We start from the raw sequence: 25,094 nt of genomic DNA on the forward strand, positions 1-25,094 counted from the left end.
TCTCCAATTTTGTTTTTCTTTCTCAAGATTGTTTTAGCAATCTGAGTTTTGTTTTGTTTGTTTGGTTGGTTGGTTACATATAAATTTTAAGATTATTTTTGAATTTCATTGAAAATTACCTTTAGAATTTTGACAGTAATTGAATTCTATCTATAGACTGCTTTGGGCAGCGTGGACATTTTAACAGTATTTATTTTTCTATCCACGAATTTGGGGTATCTTAATTTATATGTGTTTTCTTCAATTTTTTCATTAATGTCTTATCATTTTCACTATATAAGCCTTTTACCTCCTTGGTTAAATTTACTTTAAGGTATTTTGTTCTTTTTAACTCAATTATACATGGGATTATTTTTTTTCATTCTCATAGCTTATTATTATTGTATAGAAATGTGCCAGATTTTTGTATTTCAATTTTGTCTCCTACCACTCTGCTAAATTTATTAGTTCTAATAGTTTTTTTGATAGAGTCTTGAGTCTTCTATATGTAATACCATCTTATCTGCAAATAGTGACAGTTTTACTTCCTCCTTTCCAATTTATATACCTTTTTTTTTCCTTGTTAATTTCTCTGGGTAAGGCATATGATACTATATTGAATAAAAGTGGTGAGATTGAACATCCTTATTTTATCCTTGTTTTATTCCTGATCTTAAAGGAAAAGTTGTGTGCTTTTCACCTCTGAGTATGTTTGCTGTTAGCTTGTCATATATGGCCTTTATCATATTGAGGACCATTCTCTTTATACCCACTTTGTTGAGAGTTTTTATCATAAATGGCCATTGAATTTTATCAAATGCTTTTTCTGCACCTATTGAAATGATCATATGATTTTCATTTTTCATTTTATTAATGTAGTATATCATATTGATTTGTGGATATTGAACAACCCTTGTATCCTTAGAATAAATTTCACTTGATTTTGATGTATGATTTTTTTTTTTTTTAAAGATTTTATTTATTTATTTGACAGAGAGAGATCACAAGTAGGCAGAGATGCAGGCAGAGAGAGAGAGAGAGGGAAGCAGGCTCCCTGCTGAGCAGGGAGCCCGATGCGGGACTCGATCCCAGGATTCTGAGATCATGACCTGAGCCGAAGGCAGCGGCTTAACCCACTGAGTCACCCAGGCGCCCCTTGATGTATGATTTTTTAATGTATTGCTAAATTAAATTTGGTAGTTTGGTATTATGTTGAGGGTTTTTGCATCCATGTTCACCAGAAATATTGGTTTATAATGTTCTTTTCTTGTGGTATCTTTGTCTGTTTATGGTATCAAAATAATTCAGGCTTCAAAAAATGAGTTTGCTAGAGTTACCTTCTCTGCAATTTTTTGAGAAACTGTGGGAAGAATTGATATTAATTCTATTGTTCTTTGAACGTTTTGTAGAATTCAACAATGAAGCTGTCTGGTCTTGGGCTTTTGTTTGTTGGGATGTTTTTGATTACTAATTCAATCTTATTACTAGTAATTAAGATTTTTTTATTTATCATGATTCAGTCTAGATAGGTGGTATGTTTCTAAGAATTTATCTCTCTTCTAGATTGCCCAACTTGTTAGCATATAATTGTTTATGGTAGTCTCTTATGATCTTTTATATTTCTGTGGAATCGGTTATAAAGTTTTCTATGTCATTTCTGATTTTACTTATTCGAATCTTCTTTCCCCCGCCCCCTGTGGTGAGTTTTAGCTTGCCAATTTTATCTTTTCAAAAATCAGGTCTCAGTTATATTCATCTTCTCTACTGCCTTTTTAGTCTCTATGTCACTTTTTCTGCTTTAATCTTGGTTATTTCTGTTCTCCTACTAACGTTGGGTTTCATTTATCCTTCTTGTTCTAGTTCTTTGAAGTGTAAAGTTAGGCTGTTTGAGACTTTTTCTTGTTTTTTGAGGTAAGCATTTATTACAATGAACTTTCTCCTAGAACTGCTCAGTTGCATTTCACATATTTTGATATGTTATGTACCCATTTTCAATTGTTTCGAGGTATTTTTTATTTATCCTTTGATTTCTTCTTTGATCCATTAGTTGTTCAGTAGCATGTTGTTTAATTTCCACATTTTATGAATCTTCCAGTTTTATTTAATTTCCAACTTAATGCCATAGTAATCAGAAAAGACACAATATAATTTCTATCCTTTTAAATTTGCTAAGACTTGTTTTATGACTTAACATAATGTATTCTGAAAAATTTTCCATGTGCACTTGAGAAGAATATATGTTCTGCTACTTTTAGATGGAGTGTTAAATATATAAATATACATATATATATAAACATAAACAGATTATATATGTATATATAATCTGTTAAGTCCATCTGATTTAATAATGTGTCATTCAAGACCAATACTTACTGATTTTGTCTGGATAATCTATCCTTTGATGCAAGTTGGGCATTAAAGTTTCCTACTATTTCTATCTATTTTCCTACTATTTCTATCTATTTCTCCCTTTAGGTCTGTTAATATTTGTTTTGCATATTTACGTATTCCTCTATTGGGTCCATAAATATTGATAAGTGTTATATACTTCATCATTTTGCAATGCCCATCTTTGTTTCTAATTACTGTCTTTGTTTTAAAAACTATTTTGTGTGTTCTAAGTATAGCTACTCCAGTTTTCTTTTGCTTCCATTTGTATGGAATATCTTTTTCCATCCCTTCATTTCAGTCTGTGTATTTCCTTATTCCAAAGTGAGTGTTTTGTGGGCAACATATAGATGGGTCTTGTTTTTTGTGGTCTTGTTTTTGTGGGCAACATATAGATGGGGTCTTCTTTTTTATCCATTTAGCTATTCTATGTCTTCTGATTGGACAATTTAGTCCATTTGCTTTAAAACAATTATCGATAGGTATGTGTTTATCGCCACTTTGTTAATTATTTATTGGCCGTTTTTGCAGTCCTATTTGTTCCTTTCTTCTCTTACACTCTTCCTTTGTGGTTGGATGATTTTCTTTAGTGTTAAACTTATGTCCTTTGTCTCAATCTTTTGTGTATTTACTATAGCTTTTGCTTTATGGTTATCATGAGGCTTATATACAAGGACTTACAACAGTCTATTCTAAGTTGATAACAACTTAAGTTTGATCATAATCTAAGGCTCAGCAATTTTACTCTCTTCCCAATCCCCAATGTTTTATTTTGATGTCACATTTTATATCTTGTTATATATGCATCTCTTAACTAATTAAACTAATTAAATCATAGTTTTTTTATGACTTTTGTCTTTTAACTTTCATACTAGCTTTGTAAGTAATTGATGTACTATCTTTACTATATATTTACCTTTCCAGGGATATTTATTCTTTCATTATTTTTCTTGTTAAAAATTACTGCCCATTGTTTTTGTTCTTAAGAAATCTCTTTGGGGTGCCTGGGTGGCTCAGTGCATTAAGCCTCTGCCTCTGGCTCCGGTCATGATCTTAGGGTCCTGAGATCAAGCCCCGCATCAGGATCTCTGCGCAACAGGGAGCCTGCTTCCCCCTCTCTCTGCCTGGGTCTCAGCCTACTTGTGATCTCTCTCTGTCAAATAAATAAATAAAATCCTTTAAAAAATGTTTCTTTAACATTTCTGGTAAGCCTGGTTTAGTAGTAATGAACTGCATTAACTTCTGCTCTTCTGGAAAACTTCATCTCTCCTCACCCCCCACCCAAAGATTTTATATATTTATTTATTTGACCGAAAGAGATCACAAATAGGCAGAGAGACAGGCAGAGAGAGAGGGGGAAGCAGGCTCCCTGCTGAGCAGAGAGCCCGATGCAAGACTCGATCCCAGGATCCTGGGATCATGACCTGAGCTGAAGGCAGAGACTTTAATCCACTGAGCCACCCAGGCACCCCTTCATCTCTCCTTCTGCTTTGAATAAAAGCTTTAAGAAAAATGTTCTTGGTTGGAAGGTTTTTTTGTTTTTTGTTTTTTGTTTGTTTTGTTTTGGTTTGTTTTTGTTTTTTGTTTTTCATCAGTGTATCTGTGAAGATCCTTTTGGTCTGCAAAGTTTCCACTGAAAAATCTGCTGATAGCCTTATGTGGCTTCCCTTGTATATAACAAGATTTTTTTTTCTCTTGCTGCTTTTAATATTTCCTCCTTGTCTTTATCTTATGACATTTTAATTATAACCTGTCTTGGTGTGGGTCTCTTTGGGCTCATCTTATTTGAAATTCTTGGAACTTCTTGGATCCAAATATCTGTTTCCTTCCCCAGGTTAGGGAGATTTTCAGACAGAATTTCTTCAAACTTAACCTCTGCTCCTTTCTCTCTCTTCTCCTTCTGGGAACTCACAATGCAAATGTTGGTCTGCTTGATGTTGTTCCACGAGCCCCTTAAACTCTTCTCTTTTCTTCACTCTTTTCTCTTTGTGCTGCTCTAATTGGGTAAGTTCTACCACCTGATCTTCAGCTTGCCTGATCCTTTCTTCTGCTTCAACTAGCCTATTGTATTTTTTCAGTTCAATTATTTTATATTCAAGTCTCTGACTTCTTTCTTATGTTTTCTTTCTTACATTTTCCATCTCCTTGTTGAAATTCTCACTATATCCATCCATTCATCTCCTGAATCCAGAAAACATCTTTACTTATCCCCATTTTAGTAAGAGTTTTTCCCGAGGTTTTTGTCTTTTTCTTTCATTTAGAACACATTCCTTTGTTTCTTCATTTGCTTGGTTCTCTGTGTTGGTTTCTATCAGCAAACTAAAAAAACAAACAAACAACAACAACAAAAAAAAAAAACCCCACCACTTCAATCTTTAAAAAGTGGCCTCATGTAGGAGGAGAATCTTATTGTTCAATCCTGCCTCAGCTTTTAGTTGTCACTTAGACCTTTGTGTTTGCCCAAGCAGCCTATTATCTTTTTATAGCTCCCAGGACTTAAGGGTATGCCACGACCTGTTAGTGTCTCTAAAGGGAGCATCCTGGCACACAGATTCAGACTGTTTGGAAGGCAGACCTTCAGGCAGTAGCCTTTAAAAGTACATAAATATATCATATGGGATCACAAGTGTAATCCTACTGGCTAGAAAATCTAGCAATGTCCTCTGGACAGCAGTCACAAAATCAGGGCTCCAGATAGTGTACAAGCTATTTACTGGGTGATAACTGGCAAGCTGGAGCAAGGCAGAGAAAGAGCACCAAAATGGTGTTGACAGCTACATTCCTTGAGAGCAGCTCCATAGTCCACTAGAAGTATGCCAAACCTGAAGCCTGTCCCTCAGGCCAAAGTTCCAAGATATACAAAGGGCACAAAGAGGCCTTTTTCAAAGAAAGACAGCAAGGGGGTAAAAAGGGGAAGCATGTTCTGGTCTTCTATCTGTAGTGTGCTGTAGGCAAGTGCCATCTCTCTGATTATCACAGTCTCAGGGGACCCAGGAATGTAAACCCCCTGGCCACCAAAGCCAGGCAATCAAGAGACATCCCCAGGGTACCAAATGCAAAAACCAGAGCAATATAAAATATAAATATAAATCAAATATAAAAAGTAGGGCATCAGCCACATATATAACTCTCCCTCAAGAGACAGTAGAGCTCTGGATTGCAGCAAAGAAAGAGTGTAAAGACAGTGCCAGCCACCTGATGTCCTTCAGTAAGACCCTAGATACATGGTTAATTACAAGACTATCCCTCAGGCTGCAGCTATGGTTAATAGCTAATAGGTCTCCTTCCCACAAAGATGGAGCTTCTGGGCCTATTGATGCTTTCTGTGCCCCGGGGAGAGCAGCTGTTTAAACACCCTTTCTTCTTTGATTAGCGTCCCAAGGAATGCATAAGCAAAAGCCCAACTGGCCACCACAGCCACACAAAAATCAGAAGTATGTGCTCCTTTCTAGGTGACACCCATTATTACAGTCCTATAGGACTAGGAATGCAAGCTTCCTTGCCCTGCAGAGCCAAGCAATCAACAGGTGTCCCCTGGATAGCAGCCACAAAGATAAGAGCACCAGATATATGTAAAATCTCCCTTCGCAGAGAGACCGGTGCTCTGCAACATGGCAAGGGAGAGTGCAGATACGGTACCCAGCAGTCTCTAACCCTGGAGAGTATTCCAGCAAGCTCATAAAGGTATGTGTTAAATTAGATACCTGTCCTCAGCCTGACACTTCAGTGTAAGCAGATGAGCCTCCTTCACTTTTAAGTCTGGGCATGACTGGCTTCCTCTGAGCTGGGAACTGGGGCAGATACGCCTGATTATATGGGCCCTTTGAAAGCTATCTGTAATATCACTACAATCTTGTGATTCTCAGGACTTGAGCCTGTTGGTTTTCAAAGTTATAAGTTTTAAGGATTCATCACTCAGGTGCCGGTCTTAAAAGTTGAGGTACCATAGTTTGGCTATTGTGGACATTGCTGCTATAAACATTCGGGTGCACGTGCCCCTTTGGATCACTACATTTGTATCTTTAGGGTAAATACCCAGTAATGCAATTGCTGGGTCACAGAACCTAGATGTCCATCAACAGATGAATGGATAAAGAAGATGTGGTATATACACACAATGGAATACTATGCAGCCATCAAAAGAAACGAAATCTTGCCATTTGCGACAACATGGATGGAACTAGAGCGTATCATGCTTAGCGAAATAAGTCAAGCGGAGAAAGACAACTATCATATGATCTCCCTGATATGAGGAAGTGGTGATGCAACATGGGGGCTTAAGTGGGTAGGAGAAGAATCCCTGAAACAAGATGGGATAGGGAGGCAGACAAACCATAAGTGACTCTTAATCTCATGAAACAAACTGTGGGTTGCTGGGGAGAGGGGGGTTGGGAGAAGGGGGGTAGGATTATGGATATTGGGGAGGGTATGTGCTTTTGGGTAAATTGGAAGGGGAGGTGAACCATGAGAGACTATGGACTCTGAAAAACAATCTGAGGGGTTTGAAGTGGCGGGGGGTGGGAGGTTGGGGTACCAGGTGGTGGGTATTATAGAGGGCACGGCTTGCGTGGAGCACTGGGTGTGGTGAAAAAATAATGAATACTGTTTTTCTGAAAATAAATAAATTGGAAAAAAAATCCCCCCCCCCAAAAAAAAAAGTTGAGGTACCAATGTAGGGATCAAACCCTTGACTCCTCAATGAGAAGCTTCAGGGTTTGAGTTTTCTGCCATTTGTACACTGCCTCACCAAACGTGGAGTTTATGTCAAGATTGTGTTCCAGCCCCCCCCCCACACTTTGATATGGTTTTCTTTTTGTTTGCCTGATGTGTAGCAGTCTCTCAGTCAGCCTTTACAATATTTTAAGAGGAAGTTTTTGCTTGTATAAGTATAGACTCAGTGTGTCCATAGAAGAAGGTGAGCTCAGGATGGTATGTTGCCATCTTGAACCAGAACCTGCATCCATGTGTACTGTAAATTTTTCCAAAAATCCCAAAGTACAACTTGCATGAGAACAACTTTGAAGTAAATGAACCTGAAGATTTTTACTGTCCCAGGGTTGGGTACATGACTTGATGACCTAATCAAAGAAAGTAAATAATATTCCAGGTTCAGGAACTAAGTTTTCTTTACATCCTCCTGACTTGAACAGGAGATATTTAGTACAGACTGAAGCACAGATTGCCTATGTAAGGTGACAATGAAAGCAACCTAAGAATGAAGTAAGCACTAAGAGAAGTAGAGAAGAAGAACAGAAGAACCTAAGGATTTGATGATATTGAGGTGCTGATTTTATTGTGCATACAACCCTGTCTCTGGTCTTTGAATGCTTTTAGCTTTTGACTTCTCCAGAATATAATCTAAATGTGAAAAAAACTTCATTGGAGTTATCCAGTACTGCTTGTATAGTGCCCAGAGGAGTGCTCAGAGCCTCTGGGACTTAATAAAATGTGCAAGGAAGAAGAAAAAACAGGGAGAAGGAACTTAATTTTTAAGAATTGTTAAATTTCAAAAAGAGAGTCCAGACATACCTATTGAGAAATAAGCACATTTTCAATGACTCGTGGATTTTTCTATAAAGAATTAGTGCTCTAGATTGTAGGATTATTGACCATGTGCCTTGACTTGTATACATTTTCTGTATTTTCTTAATATTCTGAAATGTCTGTGTATAATTTTCACAATGGAAGAAAAGTTATTTTTAAAAATAAACAAAAGATTTTTTTTTCAAATTTCCTTTACAATTACTTTATAACATGGAGAGTTGGGATTACCTGAAGAAAATGCTGCATGATGACTTCCTGCTATTGCATCATCTAATTTGAGACTATATTTTTACTGATACATATAAAAATTAAAAACATGCTCATACTTAATTGTAATTACAAACATCTTAATTTTAATCATGAATGTGTTCATTAGTAATTTAAATCATTAAACCATAACAGTTTACTCTCACTTCAGTAATAAAATAATTAAAGAAAAGATCCACAAATAACTTATGCAAAGTCATGTAAATTTTGGTCATCTAGATTTTGGCCAGAACAAAAATATAGTACATTAAAAGTAAATTAAAACAAATTTAAATTAAATTAAAACAAAAATATAGTATGTTAAAATTTTTGTACCACTACACAATATTTAGGACGGTATTTTCTCCAAATGTGCCATCTAGTATTAGAGGGATAGGGGTTGCCTTTAAAAGGTGGGTATATTTATTCAATATGAAATGAATTTGCTTACAAAATCATGAGTTTGCACATAAAATGAGGCACTTGATGTTTAAAGAAGTCTTAAATAAAAGTTACATCAATATATTCAGGATGGCCAAAGAAGTATTAATTTATGCACTATAGATTTTTCTAGAAATTGTAGATTAAGGAAACTATGTGATATTATTTGCAGAACTAAAGATTCACAATTTTGAATAATCAGACATTGCAAAATTACTGACTGGATAGTCAGAAAGCATGATGCATTATGCAAGTGAAAAACACAAGCAAATATGGTTCCATCATTTTGGTAATTCACTTCTTCCCAATAAATAGAAATATATTATGGCACAGATGTAGATCTGTATTAAGATGACAATGAACTATTAACACACCAACTGAATGAATGCTTGAAGAAGTTGTTTAATCTTATAGCTTATGTACATCATACACTATTTCTGAAGAACAGAACTCTGGTTGTGAAAAAAAATTAACTTTAAAAAAGAATACTGGAAGTGAAAGAATGCGTTGCTTTACATAAAACTCACACATTTAAGACCTAAAATTGTACATGGTTAATGAAATTAGCCCAGGTTTCCAATTGTCTAATTCTTCTTCTATTATAAGCCATTTTTCTCATTGAAAAGCTTTATTATATTAGCTGTGTTTGGTTAGCTGTGTAGGTAATCCACAGGTATAAAACTGACTTCAACTATTGAACAGTGAATTTGAAAAGAAAAAAAGATGTCTAAGTACCTTTAGCTTTCTGTATAAGCACTTATATAAAAATGTTGTTCTGACCTCTGGCATGAATAGACACATCTTTCTCTTAAAAATCAACTACAAAACTGGCCAAATGATAAAATAGGCTATTTCAGAGTTCTGGATTTTGGCCAAAGCCATATAACAAACACAAGTATTTGGTCATGGAGACTACTGAACTTAAGCTAAAAGCCATGAAAAATTGTACCCAACGGACTGTCGCTGTTTTACCAAGGCTGCCTTGGTTCTGTTGGCATAGTAGCGGAACAGGATGGGACAGGCTATGAAAACCAGTACCTTCACAATCACTTGGGAAAATCTTATTTGTTTTGAAACATTGTCAGTTAAATTGGCAATCCTGCTGGCAACTAAAGAAAGTCCTGTGACTCCATCAGCCAGAGATCCAGGTCCCAAAAGAGCATGGGGTTTAACAGGGTGCTTAAGAAGTTGAGATAGCCATTAGGGTCTAAGGGACTTTATAAACTGTCCACATATTCCTGATTGATAGGAGTCAGTGTGCATGCACAACAGAGATGGGGGTAGTAACACACTCAGACATCCCTGGCAACTTTTAAGACCCTCTGCATGTGCACAGGTGTCATGAATGAGTCCGTTAGAAGTTAACAGCTAAGAAAGCTTTAAAATGATCTGACATTTAAAAACCCTCTCCGGAACACACAGAGATCTGACAGCAGGGATTAGAAAGTTGACTGACTACAGGTCCCTGAGTATATCTTTTTATCAACCTTAAGATGAATCCAAAACTATTCAAACACAGCAGTTTGTAATAACAGGAATCCAGACTTAAAAATAAAACAGCACAAATCAAAGCAGAGAAATAAGCAGGGGCACGCTGCAGGAAAGAAAGGTTTTATAAATATATCCAGAAAAATTACAAAACAATCAAACAAACAAAATGACAACAGCACTTAGTGGAAAAAGTCAGAATTCAGAGTTGCTCCAATAAATGATCAAAATACCATTATGCCACAAAATAAACATAAATAAAAAAACAAGAAAGTATGACCAATACTTAGAAGACAGAAAAAAGTCTGCATTATTTCTCCTGACTGCCCAGATGTGGGATTCAGCCAAGACATGTAGGCAGCCTTTATAAATATGTTCAAAGAACAATAGGAAGTAATATCTAAAGAGTTAAAGCAGAACAACAATATCTCAACAAAGAGTCTCAGCTAGCACAGAAATTATTTTTTAAAATCAATTGGAAATTCTGTGGTTAAAAAGGACAATGATTAAAATAAATTTCCTAGAAGAGTATAACAGAAAATTTGAGAGGGGAGAAGAAAGAACCCATGAACTTGACGATAGAGCAAGATCTAAAGAACAAAGAGAAAGAAGATTAAATAAAACTGAACATAACTTCAGAAACCTGTGATAAAATTGATAGCAGAGCAACATACATGAAATTGAACCACAAGAAGAAAGGAAGAAGAGAAAGGGGAAGAAAAATAGATGAAGAAATAATATTTCAAACTTTCCAAACATTATGGAAAACTTTAATCTACAGATTTAAGAGGCCAAATAAATCCCAAATAAAGACAAAGATATAACATCTAGCCACATCAATCAGACTGTTGAAAGCCAAAGACAAAGAAAAAAACTTGTTAGCAGCAAGAAATAAATGATCAATCATATACATGATTAATGTCTGACATCAGACATAATAAGCAAAAAAATGTTTTCTTCTATTCCAAAGTGTTTTATTCTATTCCAAAAAAACCCAATGTTTTATTCTGTTCAAATTGATGACAGAAAAATATTGTCAACTCAGAATGTTATAACCAGTAAAACTCATCTAAGAAACGAAGGCAAATCATATAGACATTCTCAGGAAGAAAGAATTCTAAGGAAATATGTTACCACCAGAATTGACTTACAAGAAATACTAAAATAAATCATTTAATCTGAAAGTAAAAAAATGAAATAGGAATTAATATTGACAGAAAGAAATTGTAAGATTTCTGGAATGGTAATTGTGTGGGTTTATGCAAAAGAATCTATAAAAATATATTCTCATTTCTACTATTAACCTATTTAAAATCATAAGATGATATGAAGTAAAAATTATCACAGACATTTTGGGGTTTATTAACATATAGATATAATATATGTTATTTATATAACAAAAGGGAAGTGGAATAAGGAAATTAGCAAATTTGTCTATTTTATCATAATGTAACTACCATGCTTCTGAAGTAGATTGTAACAAATGAGTATACACAGTGTAATCCTTAGAATTTAAGAGGACAAAACTGACCCACAGATCAGAATTGCTTTACCACCGGCTTTATACTTAAATTTGTATTGAAAAATAGTCATCCTTCTTCATGAATATATTGGCTGTGCCTAACTTCACACTACAATAGAATAACTGATCAGTCATAATAAAGAACATATAGTCTACAAAGTCTGAAGTATCTATTATGTGAGTCTTTACAGAAAAATGTCTGACAACCCTTACCACAGATGAACACTAAAAAATAATTTGAAATAATGTAGTAAAAATATAAACAGATAAAATAATATACTAAAAATGCTTAGCACAAAAGGAGATTTTAAAAGGGAACACAGTGCCTTGTGTGGCTTAGTCAGTTAAGCATCTGACTCATGATTTTAGTTCAGATCATGATCTCATAAGTCATGTCAGGACTGAGCCCTTCTTTGGGCTCTGTGCTCAGGAGGGAGTTTGCTCAAGATTCTCTCTCTCTCCCTCTGCCCTTCCTGCTCTCTCTTTCTCTCTCTCTCAAATAAATAAATATTTTAAAAAGTGGGGGGGACAGAAAAGCTGAAAAGACATGGGATAATTAAATTATGAGTAATAAATGGCAGACAGCTAGAATATGATACTAACATTAAATATGAGTAGATTAAACAGTCTATTAAAGAAGCAGATTTCTCAGTTCTGATTAAAAATCAAGATGCAAATATATTTTGTCAATAAGAAACACATCTTCAATCAAGGACATAAACAGATTGAGAATGAAAAAAACAAGTGATACAACATATAAACACATATAAACAGTAACCATCAGAAAACTGGACTGGTTTTATTATAGTATCAGACAAAATAAATTTTAAAACAAAAAATGTTGCAAGAGAAAAGAGTGATGTTCATAATGATAAATTTGTCATTATACACAAAAAAATGAGAATTATATAATCATATATACCTGAGTCCCAACATATAGGAAACAAAAAAATTGACAAAATATCAAACAGAATTAAAAAGTTTAACAACAACCATTGAAGTCTTCAACTATCCTTTCTAAACAATTAATAAGACAAGATTTAAAAAAAAGTCAGGAAATCTATAGAAAACCAGGGAACATTATCAGTGAATTTGACCTGGTAGACATTTTTAGAATACTTCATCCAACAACTGAATAATAAACATTTTTTTAAAGTACACATGGAACATTCTAATGGCAGATTTTATGCAAGTCTACTAAAAGAAGACTTAATATATGTAAAAAAGATTAATGTCATGAGAAGTATATTCTATGGCAAAAAAAGGAACTGGAGATCCACCACAAAAATAAAATTGGGAAACCAAAAATATTAGGAAATTAAGGAATACAGTTTGATAATACATAGGTCAAAAAGAAATTACAAGTTAAACTTCTAAAAAATTTTTTCTTTGATGAAAATGAAACAGAACATACTAAATTTATGAAATGAAGCTTAACAGTATTTTGAGAAAAATTTATATTTTTAATGCTATATCAAAAAAGAGGAAAGGTAACAAGTTACTAAATTAAGCTTTCATTTTAGGAAACTAGGAAAGAACTCAACTAAGCCCCAATCCAAGCAAACAGAGGGAAATAATAAACTATAGAGTAGAAACTTTAAAAGAAACCAACAAGATAATGGGGCGCCTGGGTGGCTCAGTGGGTTAAAAACCAACAAGATAGAAAATCAATAAAACCAAATCGTGGTTCACTAAAAGGATTAAAAAAAAAAAAAAAAAAAAAAGACAGACAAATGTAATCTGTCCATGAAAGTAGGAAAGACAAAGAAACATCACTGCTAACTTTGTTAATGAAAGCAAAAAACTTGTCAGGTACAATTAAAACAAGTGTATGCCAACAAATTAGACAATTTAAATGAAACAGAAAAATATCTAGAAAGACACAAATTATGCAAACTGAACAACTAAAGTAAATAAAGTCATTTATGTAGACTTATTACTTATGTTACTTGCTAATAAAATATATATAATTAGCAATTAAAATCTTCCCACAAAGAAAAGCCTACCCAAGTGACTTCACTCTGAATTCCATCAAATATTAAAGAATTAACATAACTTTCTCAAAGTATTTCAGAAAATAGTGTAGAACACTTCTCAACTCATTCTATAGTCCAGGACACTGTAATCCTAAATCAGACAAAAATATCACAAGAATGGGCAAATTATCGAACATCATTCCTCTTAAACATAGACATGAAAGTCTTTAAAAAATATTAACAAATCACATTTAACAACTTACACAAATTTATATATCATGGCCAAGTGGAATTCATTTCAGTAATGCAAGATTGATTTAGTATCCAAAAGCCAATTAATGTATTAATTTAAGTGATAGTGACGGAATAAATGATAAAAACACATAGTTACCTGCACAGATAACAAAGAATTTTACAAAATCCAGTTCCTGACAAAAGAATTTCAATAGAAGTTTTAAACTGATGAAGGGCTTCTTTGAAAAACCTATGGTTTACATTATACTTAATAGAGAAAGAGTAAATGTTTTCTCCTTAAGTTTGGAGCAAGGTAAGACTATCAATTTTCACCACTTATATTCAACATTTTACTTTGCAATAACTGTATTTTACAATGCAGTAAGTCCATAATAAACATACATAGTCCATAACAAACAAACAAATAAATCAATAAAGGAATCTGGATTGGAAAGAAAGGAATAAAACCATCTTTATTTGTAATTAACATGACCCTTTATATAGAAAATCCTACAGAATCTGCAATAAAACTAATAGAACTAATAAGTTTAGCAAGGTCATAGATTAAAAGATCAACATGAGTATAAATTGTGTTTCTATATAATAACATTAGATACTAAAAAATGAATAAAAAGTCCATTAGCAATAGAAACAATTTTATAAAATATCTAGAAATAAGATTAACTAAACATGAACACTTATACACTGAAATCTATAAAGCATTGCTAAGAAATATTAAAGCAGATCAAAATAAACAGAGAGATACTCGTGGTCATGGGATGGAACACTGAATATTATTAAGAGGGCAATTCTCTGAAAATGTACCTATTTTTTCATTCCAATCTGTATCAAGAGCCCAGGAGGCATTTACAGTATTGCAGAAATTGACAAACGAAACATAAAACTTTCATGGAAATGCAAAGGAACAAATAGTGAAAGTTCTTTTGTAAAAGAAGAACTAAGGTAGAAGATGCACCATAGACAATTTTGAAACTTACTATACTGCTACAAAACCAAGACAGTGTAGCGTTGTGTGAAGATTTAATGTAAGTCAGCAAAATTAATTGGGAGTACACCAATAAATCTTTACCTGTATTTTTCAATAATCTTTGACAAATTTGCAATGAGAATTCAATGAAGAAAAGAAACTTCCTCCAACAATTGCATATTCATACACACACACACACACACGTATATATATAAAATATATAAGTATATATATAAAATATACATATATACAACATACATATACATATATACATATACATATATTCATATACATATGTATATACATATATACACATATATACAGATGCAGGCACATATATGCATATATGTAAATAGAAATAGATAAACATGTATAAGCCCTTAACTTCACACCATAAAAAATACTAGCTCAAAATGATCTAAAGGCAAAAGCTAAAACTGTAAGATTTAAACACATATGTACACACATACATTTATACACACACACACAGAAGACAATCTTTATGACATTGAATCAGGCAAAAATTACTGGACATACATACACAAAAGGGCTGGTGTTAGGAGTAAGATCGACTCCAAAAGGACATGAACAGACTTTTCAAGGTGATGGAACTGATATAAAAATTTATTGAAATTATTGTTGCACAACACTATAAGTTCACTACAAATGTGTGAATTGTCCATTACAAAGGAGAATTTTATGTTACATAAAAATATAGCCTAATGATATTAAAAATACTTAAGTTTGGGGCACCTGGGTGGCTCAGTGGGTTAAGCCTCTGCCTTCAGCTCAGGTCATGATCCCAGGGTCCTGGGATGGAGCCCCACATCAGGCTCTCTGCTCAGCGGGGAACCTGCTTCCACCTCAGTCTCTGCCTGCCTCTCTGCCTACTTGTGATCTCTGCCTGTCAAATAAATAAATAAAATCTTTTAAAAATACTTAAGTTAGAGAATGAAAGCTGAAGATATATATCTCAGAATATTCTATGGAATATGATTAATAATGATATATAAGTATAAGAGTGTTAGAAAATTAAATTGAATTTAATTTTTCCCCTCAAAAAAGAAATAAAAAAGAGAAAAATATTCATTACTTCTCTGGACAAGTTAAGAGATAGGGCTTTTATTTTAGGACTGTCTTGTAAAATAAAATAGGAAATCATGAAGCAGTAAAATGATTTAATAACCTGAGTGCCAGAAAATTTTCCTTCGGATATCCTGCCCTGGATGATAATTGAAATTCCTGCCAATCAGATGGGGAAGGCATAAAACAAAGAAGCAAGGATGAATCTACACAGAGCTGCCAAACTGAATACAGATTAATCTGCACCTTCGTTTCTTTGTAGCCAAAATATGTGTCTGGATGTTGTACTGGCATCTGCAATCTGTCAATCAACAAAAGCCAGCATAACATCAGAGAGTACGTATGGACGGCTAAGCCAGAAGCAGAAAAGATGGTCATGCCATTTTGATAAAATTTCTGTACCTCAAAAAATGGTGTCGGGGTACCTGCGTAGCTCAGTTGGTTAACCAACTGCCTTTGGCTCGAGTCATGATCCCGGAGTCACAAGATCAAGTCCTGAGTCGGGCTCCCAGGTCAGTGGGAGTCTGCTTCTTCCCCGGACCTTCTCCCATTTCATTCTCTCTCTCTCTCAAAAAAATAAATAAAATCTTTTAAAAAAATTGTGTCAGTGCTGAAATTCTAAAGTTTGTGTCACTAATACCTAAATTATCTACTCTATATCTTCCCCTTTAAATTGGCTTTGCCTGGTGATAATTTTAATTTAAATTTACTTATATATTTGAAGCAAATTACGAGAGAAAGTGTGGTGCTAGGAATCTCCTGAGTCACTACTACTTTAAAATTGTAAATACAGACTACATTATAAATAACAGAGCTATATAATTGGTAGTGATTCTCTAAAAGTTTCTTTTACCAAGGAACTTAAAATATTATACCCAGGAATATGAGATTTGAATTACTATAATTTACAAAGGAAAACAAGGTGCCTGTAAATATAAACTTAAAATTTCAGAGAAAGACCTGAAAGTCTCAAGTTAGTTGGTGATACACCTGAGAATCTTAAGATTTTTATGATGTATAATAGACCATGTAGGCAAGTGTATGTCAACTTCTATTTATTTTTTATTTTTTTTTTAAAGATTTTATTTATTTATTTGAGAGAGAGAGACAGTGAGAGAGAGCATGAGCGAGGAGAAGGTCAGAGAGCGAAGCAGACTCCCCATGGAGCTGGGAGCCTGATGTGGGACTCGATCCCGGGACTCCAGGATCACGCCCTGAGCCGAAGGCAGTCGTCCAACCAACTGAGCCACCCAGGCGTCCCTCAACTTCTATTTATTGACTAGTACTTACTTTTATTTTTTTTGGCTTAATAGTAATTAATATAATTTTTGAGGCCCTTTCATATCCATTCAAAGCAATTCTAGGAAAGAAAGAATTTTATTTCTCAATTTTCATATATTTTCAATCATGTTTTTATAGAACCTGCACTAATATTTAACATTAATAGCATATTAATGTGTTATATAATGCACACAGACTAACTTTCAACTTTCAACTTAGTTTTTAAAAAAATAGGTTACTTAAGAAGTAATCATTGCCAATTATACCATTAAGAGAAAGGGCTTGACTCCAGCTAAACTGTTGTGCAGTATTTGTTGGCCCGTGCTCATGGTTCCAGCTTCTTGACCTGCTAGAAAATTCCCCACATTTCATGGGATCATTGTGTTTTGTTTTGTTTTTTAAGATTTTATTTATTTACTTGAGCAAGTGGTGGGAGAGACAGAGGGAACGTGAGAGAGGGGGAGAGAGAAGCGGATTCCCCACTGAGTGGGAAGCCTGACCCGTGGCTCTGTACCAGGACCTGGAGATCATGACCCTAGCCAAAGACATTAACAAACTAAGTCACCCAGGTGCCCCTGTGGGATCAGTGTTTATTGAAGGTAGACAAGCTTCCAGCTAGGGATCTTTATAGTACTCAGAAATAGCATTCTTCTTCACCCATGTGGATAAGATAGATTTGTTTCCTAAAATTCCACTCTAGACGCCTAACCAATCCCAAAATAAAATTTAAGATTGTTAGATTCTGTATCTTAGTCCTTTGGGATATGATCTGATTAGGACAGTGATATGGGTTGAACTATGTCCATCAACAAGATATGTTTTAAGTCCTAACCTCCAGTTCATGTAAACAGGACCTTATTTGGAAATAAGGTCTGCAGTAGTAAGCTAATATGAGGTCTTTAAGTTGTGCCCTAATTCAATGTGACCAGTGAGAAAAATGTCATATGAAGACAGAAACACCCAGGTGAACACCAACTAATGACAGAGGCAGATACTGGAGTGATGTACCTGCAAGGCAAGGAATGCTTTGGGCTACCAGAAGTTAGGAGAAGCAAGGAAGGATCCTCCCCTCTAGGAAATGCAGGAAGCCTGAAGTGGCCTTGAGAAATTAAAATTTCTGTTGTGTTAAGCCTCCTAGTTTGTGATAATTTGGTACAACGGCCCTGAAATTCACTATGCAATTTGATGTCAAGAAGTGGGGGCTACTGTAAAAAACAAGGAAAAACATGAAAGTGGCCTTGAAACTGGATAAAAAGTAGAGACTAGAAGAGTCTGGAGACATCTAATAGGAAAAAACCTAGCTTGACTTGAAAAGACTGTTGGTAGAAATTTGGATGTGATTCCCGTTAAGAACCTGGGGGGATAAAAAAAAAGAGAGAGAGAGAGAGAGCGCTTGAAAAAAATCTTCCTGTTTTCTTAAAGAATACATGTATCAGCATGATTAGGAATACTGACAAAACTATGAACATTAAAGGCTGTGGGTGGAAAACCATTTTCTAAAGAGAGTAGTTAATGTTATTCTTAGATCCACACAACCATCTCATCAGAATCTAGGAATAGATATGCAATTATCTGTGGAAAGCATTCATCTGATGACTTACCCCTGTCATGAATTGACAAGGTTTATGAGAATTTTATTTCATCAGAAACATTTCCAGCCTGGTCTGAAAAAACAAACAAACAAACAAACAAAAACAGAGATGGGACAAAACAAAGATTAACTCTGAGGCCAAGCCACAGATGCACACGGTTGAGTCAACATGACCTCTTCTGGTCAAGAACAAAAAACACTGAAACACAGATGATTATTCTCAGGCCTTGAAATTAAAAAAATAATTTATTCTTGCTATGTTTTGGACTTGCTTAGTACCCATTACACCTTTTATGCTTCTAATTCCTTCCTTTGAGAATGTGAATGTCTATTCAATGCCCCTCCCACCATTCCATTCTGGAAGCAAGTGAATTGTCTGATTATAGGTCCACTGATGCTAAGGTATACTGTCTAGGATCATTTATATCCTAGGTCTATCTCATAACTGGTTTAGATGATACAGAAGATAGCATTTGGGATTTTTTTTTTTTTTTTTTTAGTTGATTAAATCTAGGTAAGGTTTTAGACCTAGAGCTGATGCTGGATTTGGTTAATGCTTTGGGGGATGCTGAAATAGGTGAATACATTTTACACATGAGAAAGATACAAATTTCAAAGAACCAGAAGGTTGACTGTTATGGGTTGAATTCTGTCTCCTGGGATGTTAAGTTGAAGTCTTAACATGACTACCTGTGAATGTGATCTTATTTGGAAATTGGGTCAGTCTCACAGATGTAATCAAATGTAATCAAATTAGGATGTCATTAGGTGTGCCCTAATTCAATGACTTGTATCTTTATATGATGGAAAAAAAAAATCCTGTGAAAACAGGAACACTCAGTGAAATGCCAAGTAATGATAGCTTTACCTACTGCAGTGATTTAGTTGAAACCCAGAAGAGGGCAAGAGTCCCTGGCTACCACCAGAAGCTGGAAAAAGGCAAGGAAAAATTCTCCTTAGTCTCAGAAGGAGTATGGCCCTGCTAACACCTTGATTTTGGACTTCCAGCCTCTAAAATTGTGAGAAAATAAATTCCTGTTTTTTCAGGGCACCAATTTTTATACTTTGTTATAGCAATCTTATGAAACTATAAAAATAGTTAATTCCTAGAAAGGGAAGAGCCTCAGTTGCTATTTTCATGTTTCTTGTCAAAAAGACTGAGATTGAAGAAATCATTAACTGTGTGCACCATAGTTTAGAAGTTTATACCTTTCCTTAGTTTCTTCCCCTACAAGACCTATAACTTGTAAAAATAATGTTATTTGTTAATTGTCTATCTGTCTCATCATCATGTTAAGTAATTCACATAACACTGTCACTTAATAATCAACCATTCTTGATGGTAGTTACTATTATTTCTTCTATCACAATGGAAGATCATCCATCCTATTACTTGACCAAATAATAGATCCACGTCAGTCTGAATCTCTGTCTCAAGCTCTTAACCACGATGCTAAACTGTAATTTTCTGATATTTGACTTCCAAAAATACAACTACTTTCAAAAATGTACTCAAGAGTGAATTCATACAAATAAAACTAAGGGGCCTACCTTGCTATACTTTTTCATAGTTTAAGTTTCTAGGAATCATATAACTATTAGCAAGGACATAATATCATTTTTAAAAATCCAAGTATTTTTAATTACTAAAAATTTTTTAATGAAGTATTCTCAAGATATATGGTAGATATACAATAGGTATAGTACTTATAAGTCTTTTTTGTCATTTTAATTCCAGTATTGGTAACATACGCGGTTATATTAGTTTCAGGTGTAGAATATAGTGATTCAACAATTTTATATATTACTCAGTGTTCACTTATGATAAGTGTACTTTTAATCCCCTTTACCCATTTCCCCCATCCTCCCACCCACCTCCCTTCTGGTAACCATCAGTTTGTTCTCTATAGTTAAGAGAAGTGCCCACTGATAGATGCATGAATAAAGAAGATGTGGTATATAGATATACAATAGAATATTATTCAACAATAATACCATTTTTAATGGAATAAAACAAATGGATCTGTTCTTACCATTTTTATATTTTATCATTGACATTATCTCACATGACAAAATAAATCAAGTGAAACTTTACCTTTTATTTCTCAATAATTCCTTTTAGTTTTATTAGTGCTAGCACATTCTCTTGAATTTAAAGTTTATTGTCTCTTAAATGAAGTTTGTGAATATATGGCAGATAAAAAAAATCTACAGATTCTTCCACATTTAGGAGTTAAAATAATAGGTATATGCCATTTGAATCTGGGCAATCTTCGTAACCACTTTGAGCAGGAGAATACAGAGTAAGAAGTTTGTACCCATTTCCATGTCCAGGCCTTAAAACATGGGTAGTTTCCACTGCTTGTCTCTTGAAACATGCTCCCTTGGATTCCTGAGGTTTGATGTAAGAACAACAACCGCCCAGCTAAAGGAATGTATGGAAAGTCTAGTCTTCATAAAGAAGGCGAGACAAAGGTGTGGCTTCAAGCGATTCCTACCATGGTGTCAGGCATATAAGTAAAGTCTTTTTTGAGTCTTTTTTGACTCTGTAGTCCAGTCCAGCCACCAAATGAACACACTGTGATCACAACTAAGAACAGGCCAGGCAGAAGTATTACCAAGTCAATTTCTGCCTGAACTCTTGAATCACACTATCATTAGATATAATAAAATAATGATTATTTTATTTATTATTTTTTAAAGATAATTTATTATTTATTTACTAGAGAGAGAGCATGAATGAGCAAGGAGAGGTAGGAGCAGGAGAGAGAGAAGCAGACTCCCCACTGAGCAGGGAACGTGAAGACACTGGAAGTGGGGGGTAGCTCTGGATCACAGGACTCTGAGATAATGACCTGAACCAAGGTCAGATGCTTAACCAGCTGAGCCACCCAGGTAACCCACCGTGGTTGTTTTAAAGTACGAGATTTGAAGGGCACTTTCCTATGTAGCAAGAGATAACCTGAACAGTTTACTCAAATGTAGTTTGTAGAATGGAGTTAAAGCCAGTTTCTTTCTTTCTTTCTTTCTTTTTTTTTTTTTTTTTTGCTTCTATCCTAAATCTCTAACATGGAGGTCATTTGGAGACAAATCTCCAAATGAGATTTGTCATTTGGCCTGACCGGCAATTTGGAGGTGCATGACTGCATATGTTATTTGACTTAATAGTTTTATTTGTAATAGGAAAAAATACAGATTTAATTTATAGTTGCATTTGCTTACAAGAAAGTAGCATAATGCTTTTTTTTTTTGAGGCATGATAGATTTCCAACATGGTCTCCAAAAGTTAAAAACAATTGGTAAAGGAAAAGAAAAACTATTTTTTCATTTTCAAATCATGGGAGCAACAGCTATTTTTCTACATCTTGACTTCCAAAAAGAAAATGCACAAGCATTTCCATAATGGAGTTTTAAGATTTTTCCCATATCCAGGTAACTTCTATATAGCCGTTGATGATATTCCTCAGTAAATGTTTTGGTTTTTAGATTTTTATAAATAGTGAATTACTTATAATACTTTATTAACTGTTGTGATGATTATACTTCTACTATCATGATATCCATTCATTCCTTATTATTTTACCACAAATTTATTGAATATTTTCTGTTTCAGATACTCTATTGGGTATGCAAATCCCACAATCACCTTGCAAATAATCATAAGAGAAGAGACTGACAAGTTAGAAACCATATGCTGCCCAACCTTATGTCCTGCAAAGGAAGAACCTCCCTAGGGGAGGGATGGGAGGGCTAAGGAGAGGCAGCCTCAGACCACACCTGCTGGAGGAGCCTGACCACAACCTATCTTCAAAAGAAAAATCTGGTGTCAGAGCAAGGGAGTGTGAGAGATAACAAGTGTTCTCCTGAACCAAACTTTCCTCATGTTCATCGTAGACTCTGAGCCCCTTGCTTAACTAGGCCAACCCTAGGCTTCCAACCCCAGCCCTATAGAGGTTGTTTTTAGCAAGAACCCCATTAAGTCAGTGTGGAGAGAACCCTCACCCTTGAAATATGTTCATTCTGGATATCTGACTGAATTTCTCTGCCACACCATGGTCCAGGTGGATCTGGTTACTCCAGCCTGCCTTCAGTAAGAATCCCGTCAGATTCTTCCAGCAGGAACTCCTCCTTTGCCTTTAATGTTTCCTCTTAGTAATTCTCCATCCACTGGGAGTGAAGCTCCTTGACCATGCATCGCACTTGTCCACATTGTATTCAGAATTGGGCCCAGTTCTATGCTGAGGTCTCCTCTTAATGCTGGAGATCCTGAGTAAAATCTGTTTTATTAACTTTAACTACTGTCCAGCTCTGGTTGATAGTTGTGGTGCCCACAAATTGCTCAGAATCAGATCCATCTTCATACCCAGGACCCTCTTACACAGGATCCCAAATGTGTACCTTTCAAAAAAGCCTGCCCTCACTCTTGGCTGACTGATATGGGCTTCTTGGGGAAACTCACTCCCAAGCCAGGGTTTCGAATGGCAATCAGCTGAAACATAGTAGGACATTCTTAAAATAATGTGATCCTTAAGATTCTCAGTGTAACATAGGAGTGGCCCTGGGCCACAGATTAAGAGAGGCTGGGTTAGCCCTACACTTCTCTATTTGTGAGTGGCTCTGAGGCTAGGTTAGAGACCCCAGTTTTCCTGTTCATAAGCACCAGCATAGCATTACTTCAGAATAGGAGTTTCCAGCTGACTGAACCCCCTTCTTGAACCTCTGCTGACTGTTTGCTTCACCAGCTTTCTGTTTCTTTTCTCACTGGCACAGTTTTACTAAGGATGATACAGAGTATAAGCAGCCTCTTTGGGAAACTAAAGATTTCCCGAAACCGACTCCTCTAAGGCCTCTCCCTTCCCACACATCTGCTCCTTCTTCCTCCTTTATCCACCTCGCTCTTCCCTTCAGCACTTTGAATCCTTCGATACATCTCCCTTCAATGTCCCTCCCGTATCTTTCTCCACACTGTCAGCCCCACAGCTCTGTCCAGCCACCTGAAACTGCTCCCCTCGCCAGGGGCCTGGGGACCCCTAGAAGCAACCACCCCAGGCTAAAAAGAGGGGAAAAGGCTAACTGGAACTAGACTGGATATTTTTTCCACTCAGATGAGGCCTGGAGACAACCAGACAGCTGCTTGTTGTCCCCTCCATCCCTCACCTAAAAGTGCACAGTCTGCAGCTTTCATAACGTCCATAAGCCGAAGAAAATCTTAAAAGTCTCCTCTATAAATATTGGTAAAAAGTTTTAGTCCTCACAGTGAAGAGTTAAGTAATCTCAGTTTGTCCCATTTCCCAAAAGTTCAAATAAAATCTATAAAGTGGAGCAAATATGAGAGTATATCACTACATTTGAGCCTGGGTCCCGGCTCAAATTTTTAGAATAAAAGCTGTAAGAGCTCTATTTACATCTATTAGTATGTTTCTGGGCATCAGATATGTATGTTATGCATTCATGATATAGTCTTACCTCCAGAGGGTATTACCAAATTAATTTACAAATGAGTTAAATGGGTTCTTTTCAAACTGGTTTAAAGATAAGTGAGTACTTCTATAAATTAAATATTCCTAAAATTCCAGAAGTATACAAACCAACCCAAATGCTTCTCAGGTTCATATAAATTTGGAAATCTTGGGTGAATAATATTGGGTTCATAGTTAATTTAATAAAAACAGCAGCATCTTCTGAGTCATCATTAAATACAATATAACCATACATTTTAATTCTACTTGTGTTTACTAGTGAAATAAACTTATTTGTAAATCTCTACTAGATGTTTAAGACTATAAAAAATATAAATTCAACTTATGAACAAAAAATAATAAATATAGAGTAAAAAATGAATTGTTTGATAATCCGTTACTTTATTCATATCAGGCACAGCAATAAAACAAAAACCCATGTATTTAACATCTTAGTTTTTTTGCATTTGTGATATTTCCTGACATGTTTATGCTGTAAAAGTAATTAACTGGGAACTATCTTGAGATGATGCCTAAGTCTATTAAATATTAATCTGACCAAAAAAATACACAAACAAAAATAACAAGTTTCCAAAATCTTTGTGGTAACACTCACTTTTAGACCTATGCTAAATTATGTTAATATTTGATTAAAACCTCGGTCATTTCAAAGTAAGATAAACTCCTGCAGCACTAATTATTGAACATAAATTTAAGCTTAAATACTTCTGGCATATTATCTTTATATTATTGAACATAAATTTAAGATTAAATACTTCTGGCATATTATCTTTATATGATAAAGGGAAGCTAAACATATTTAGGCCTGTTAATAAACATGTTCTTTTTGCTACATTGAAAACCATACTATGAG

General features: G+C 34.9%; 1 protein-coding gene across 2 annotated transcripts in view; it reads right to left on the bottom strand.

Moving 5' to 3' along the window:
• Positions 1-25,094, bottom strand: part of SNTG1 (syntrophin gamma 1) — a 939,244-nt gene that overhangs the window by 739,579 nt on the left and 174,571 nt on the right. The window lies entirely within an intron of this gene.

Source organism: Neovison vison, chromosome 4, assembly GCF_020171115.1.
Source record: "Neovison vison isolate M4711 chromosome 4, ASM_NN_V1, whole genome shotgun sequence".
Taxonomy (NCBI): Eukaryota; Metazoa; Chordata; class Mammalia; order Carnivora; family Mustelidae; genus Neogale; species Neogale vison.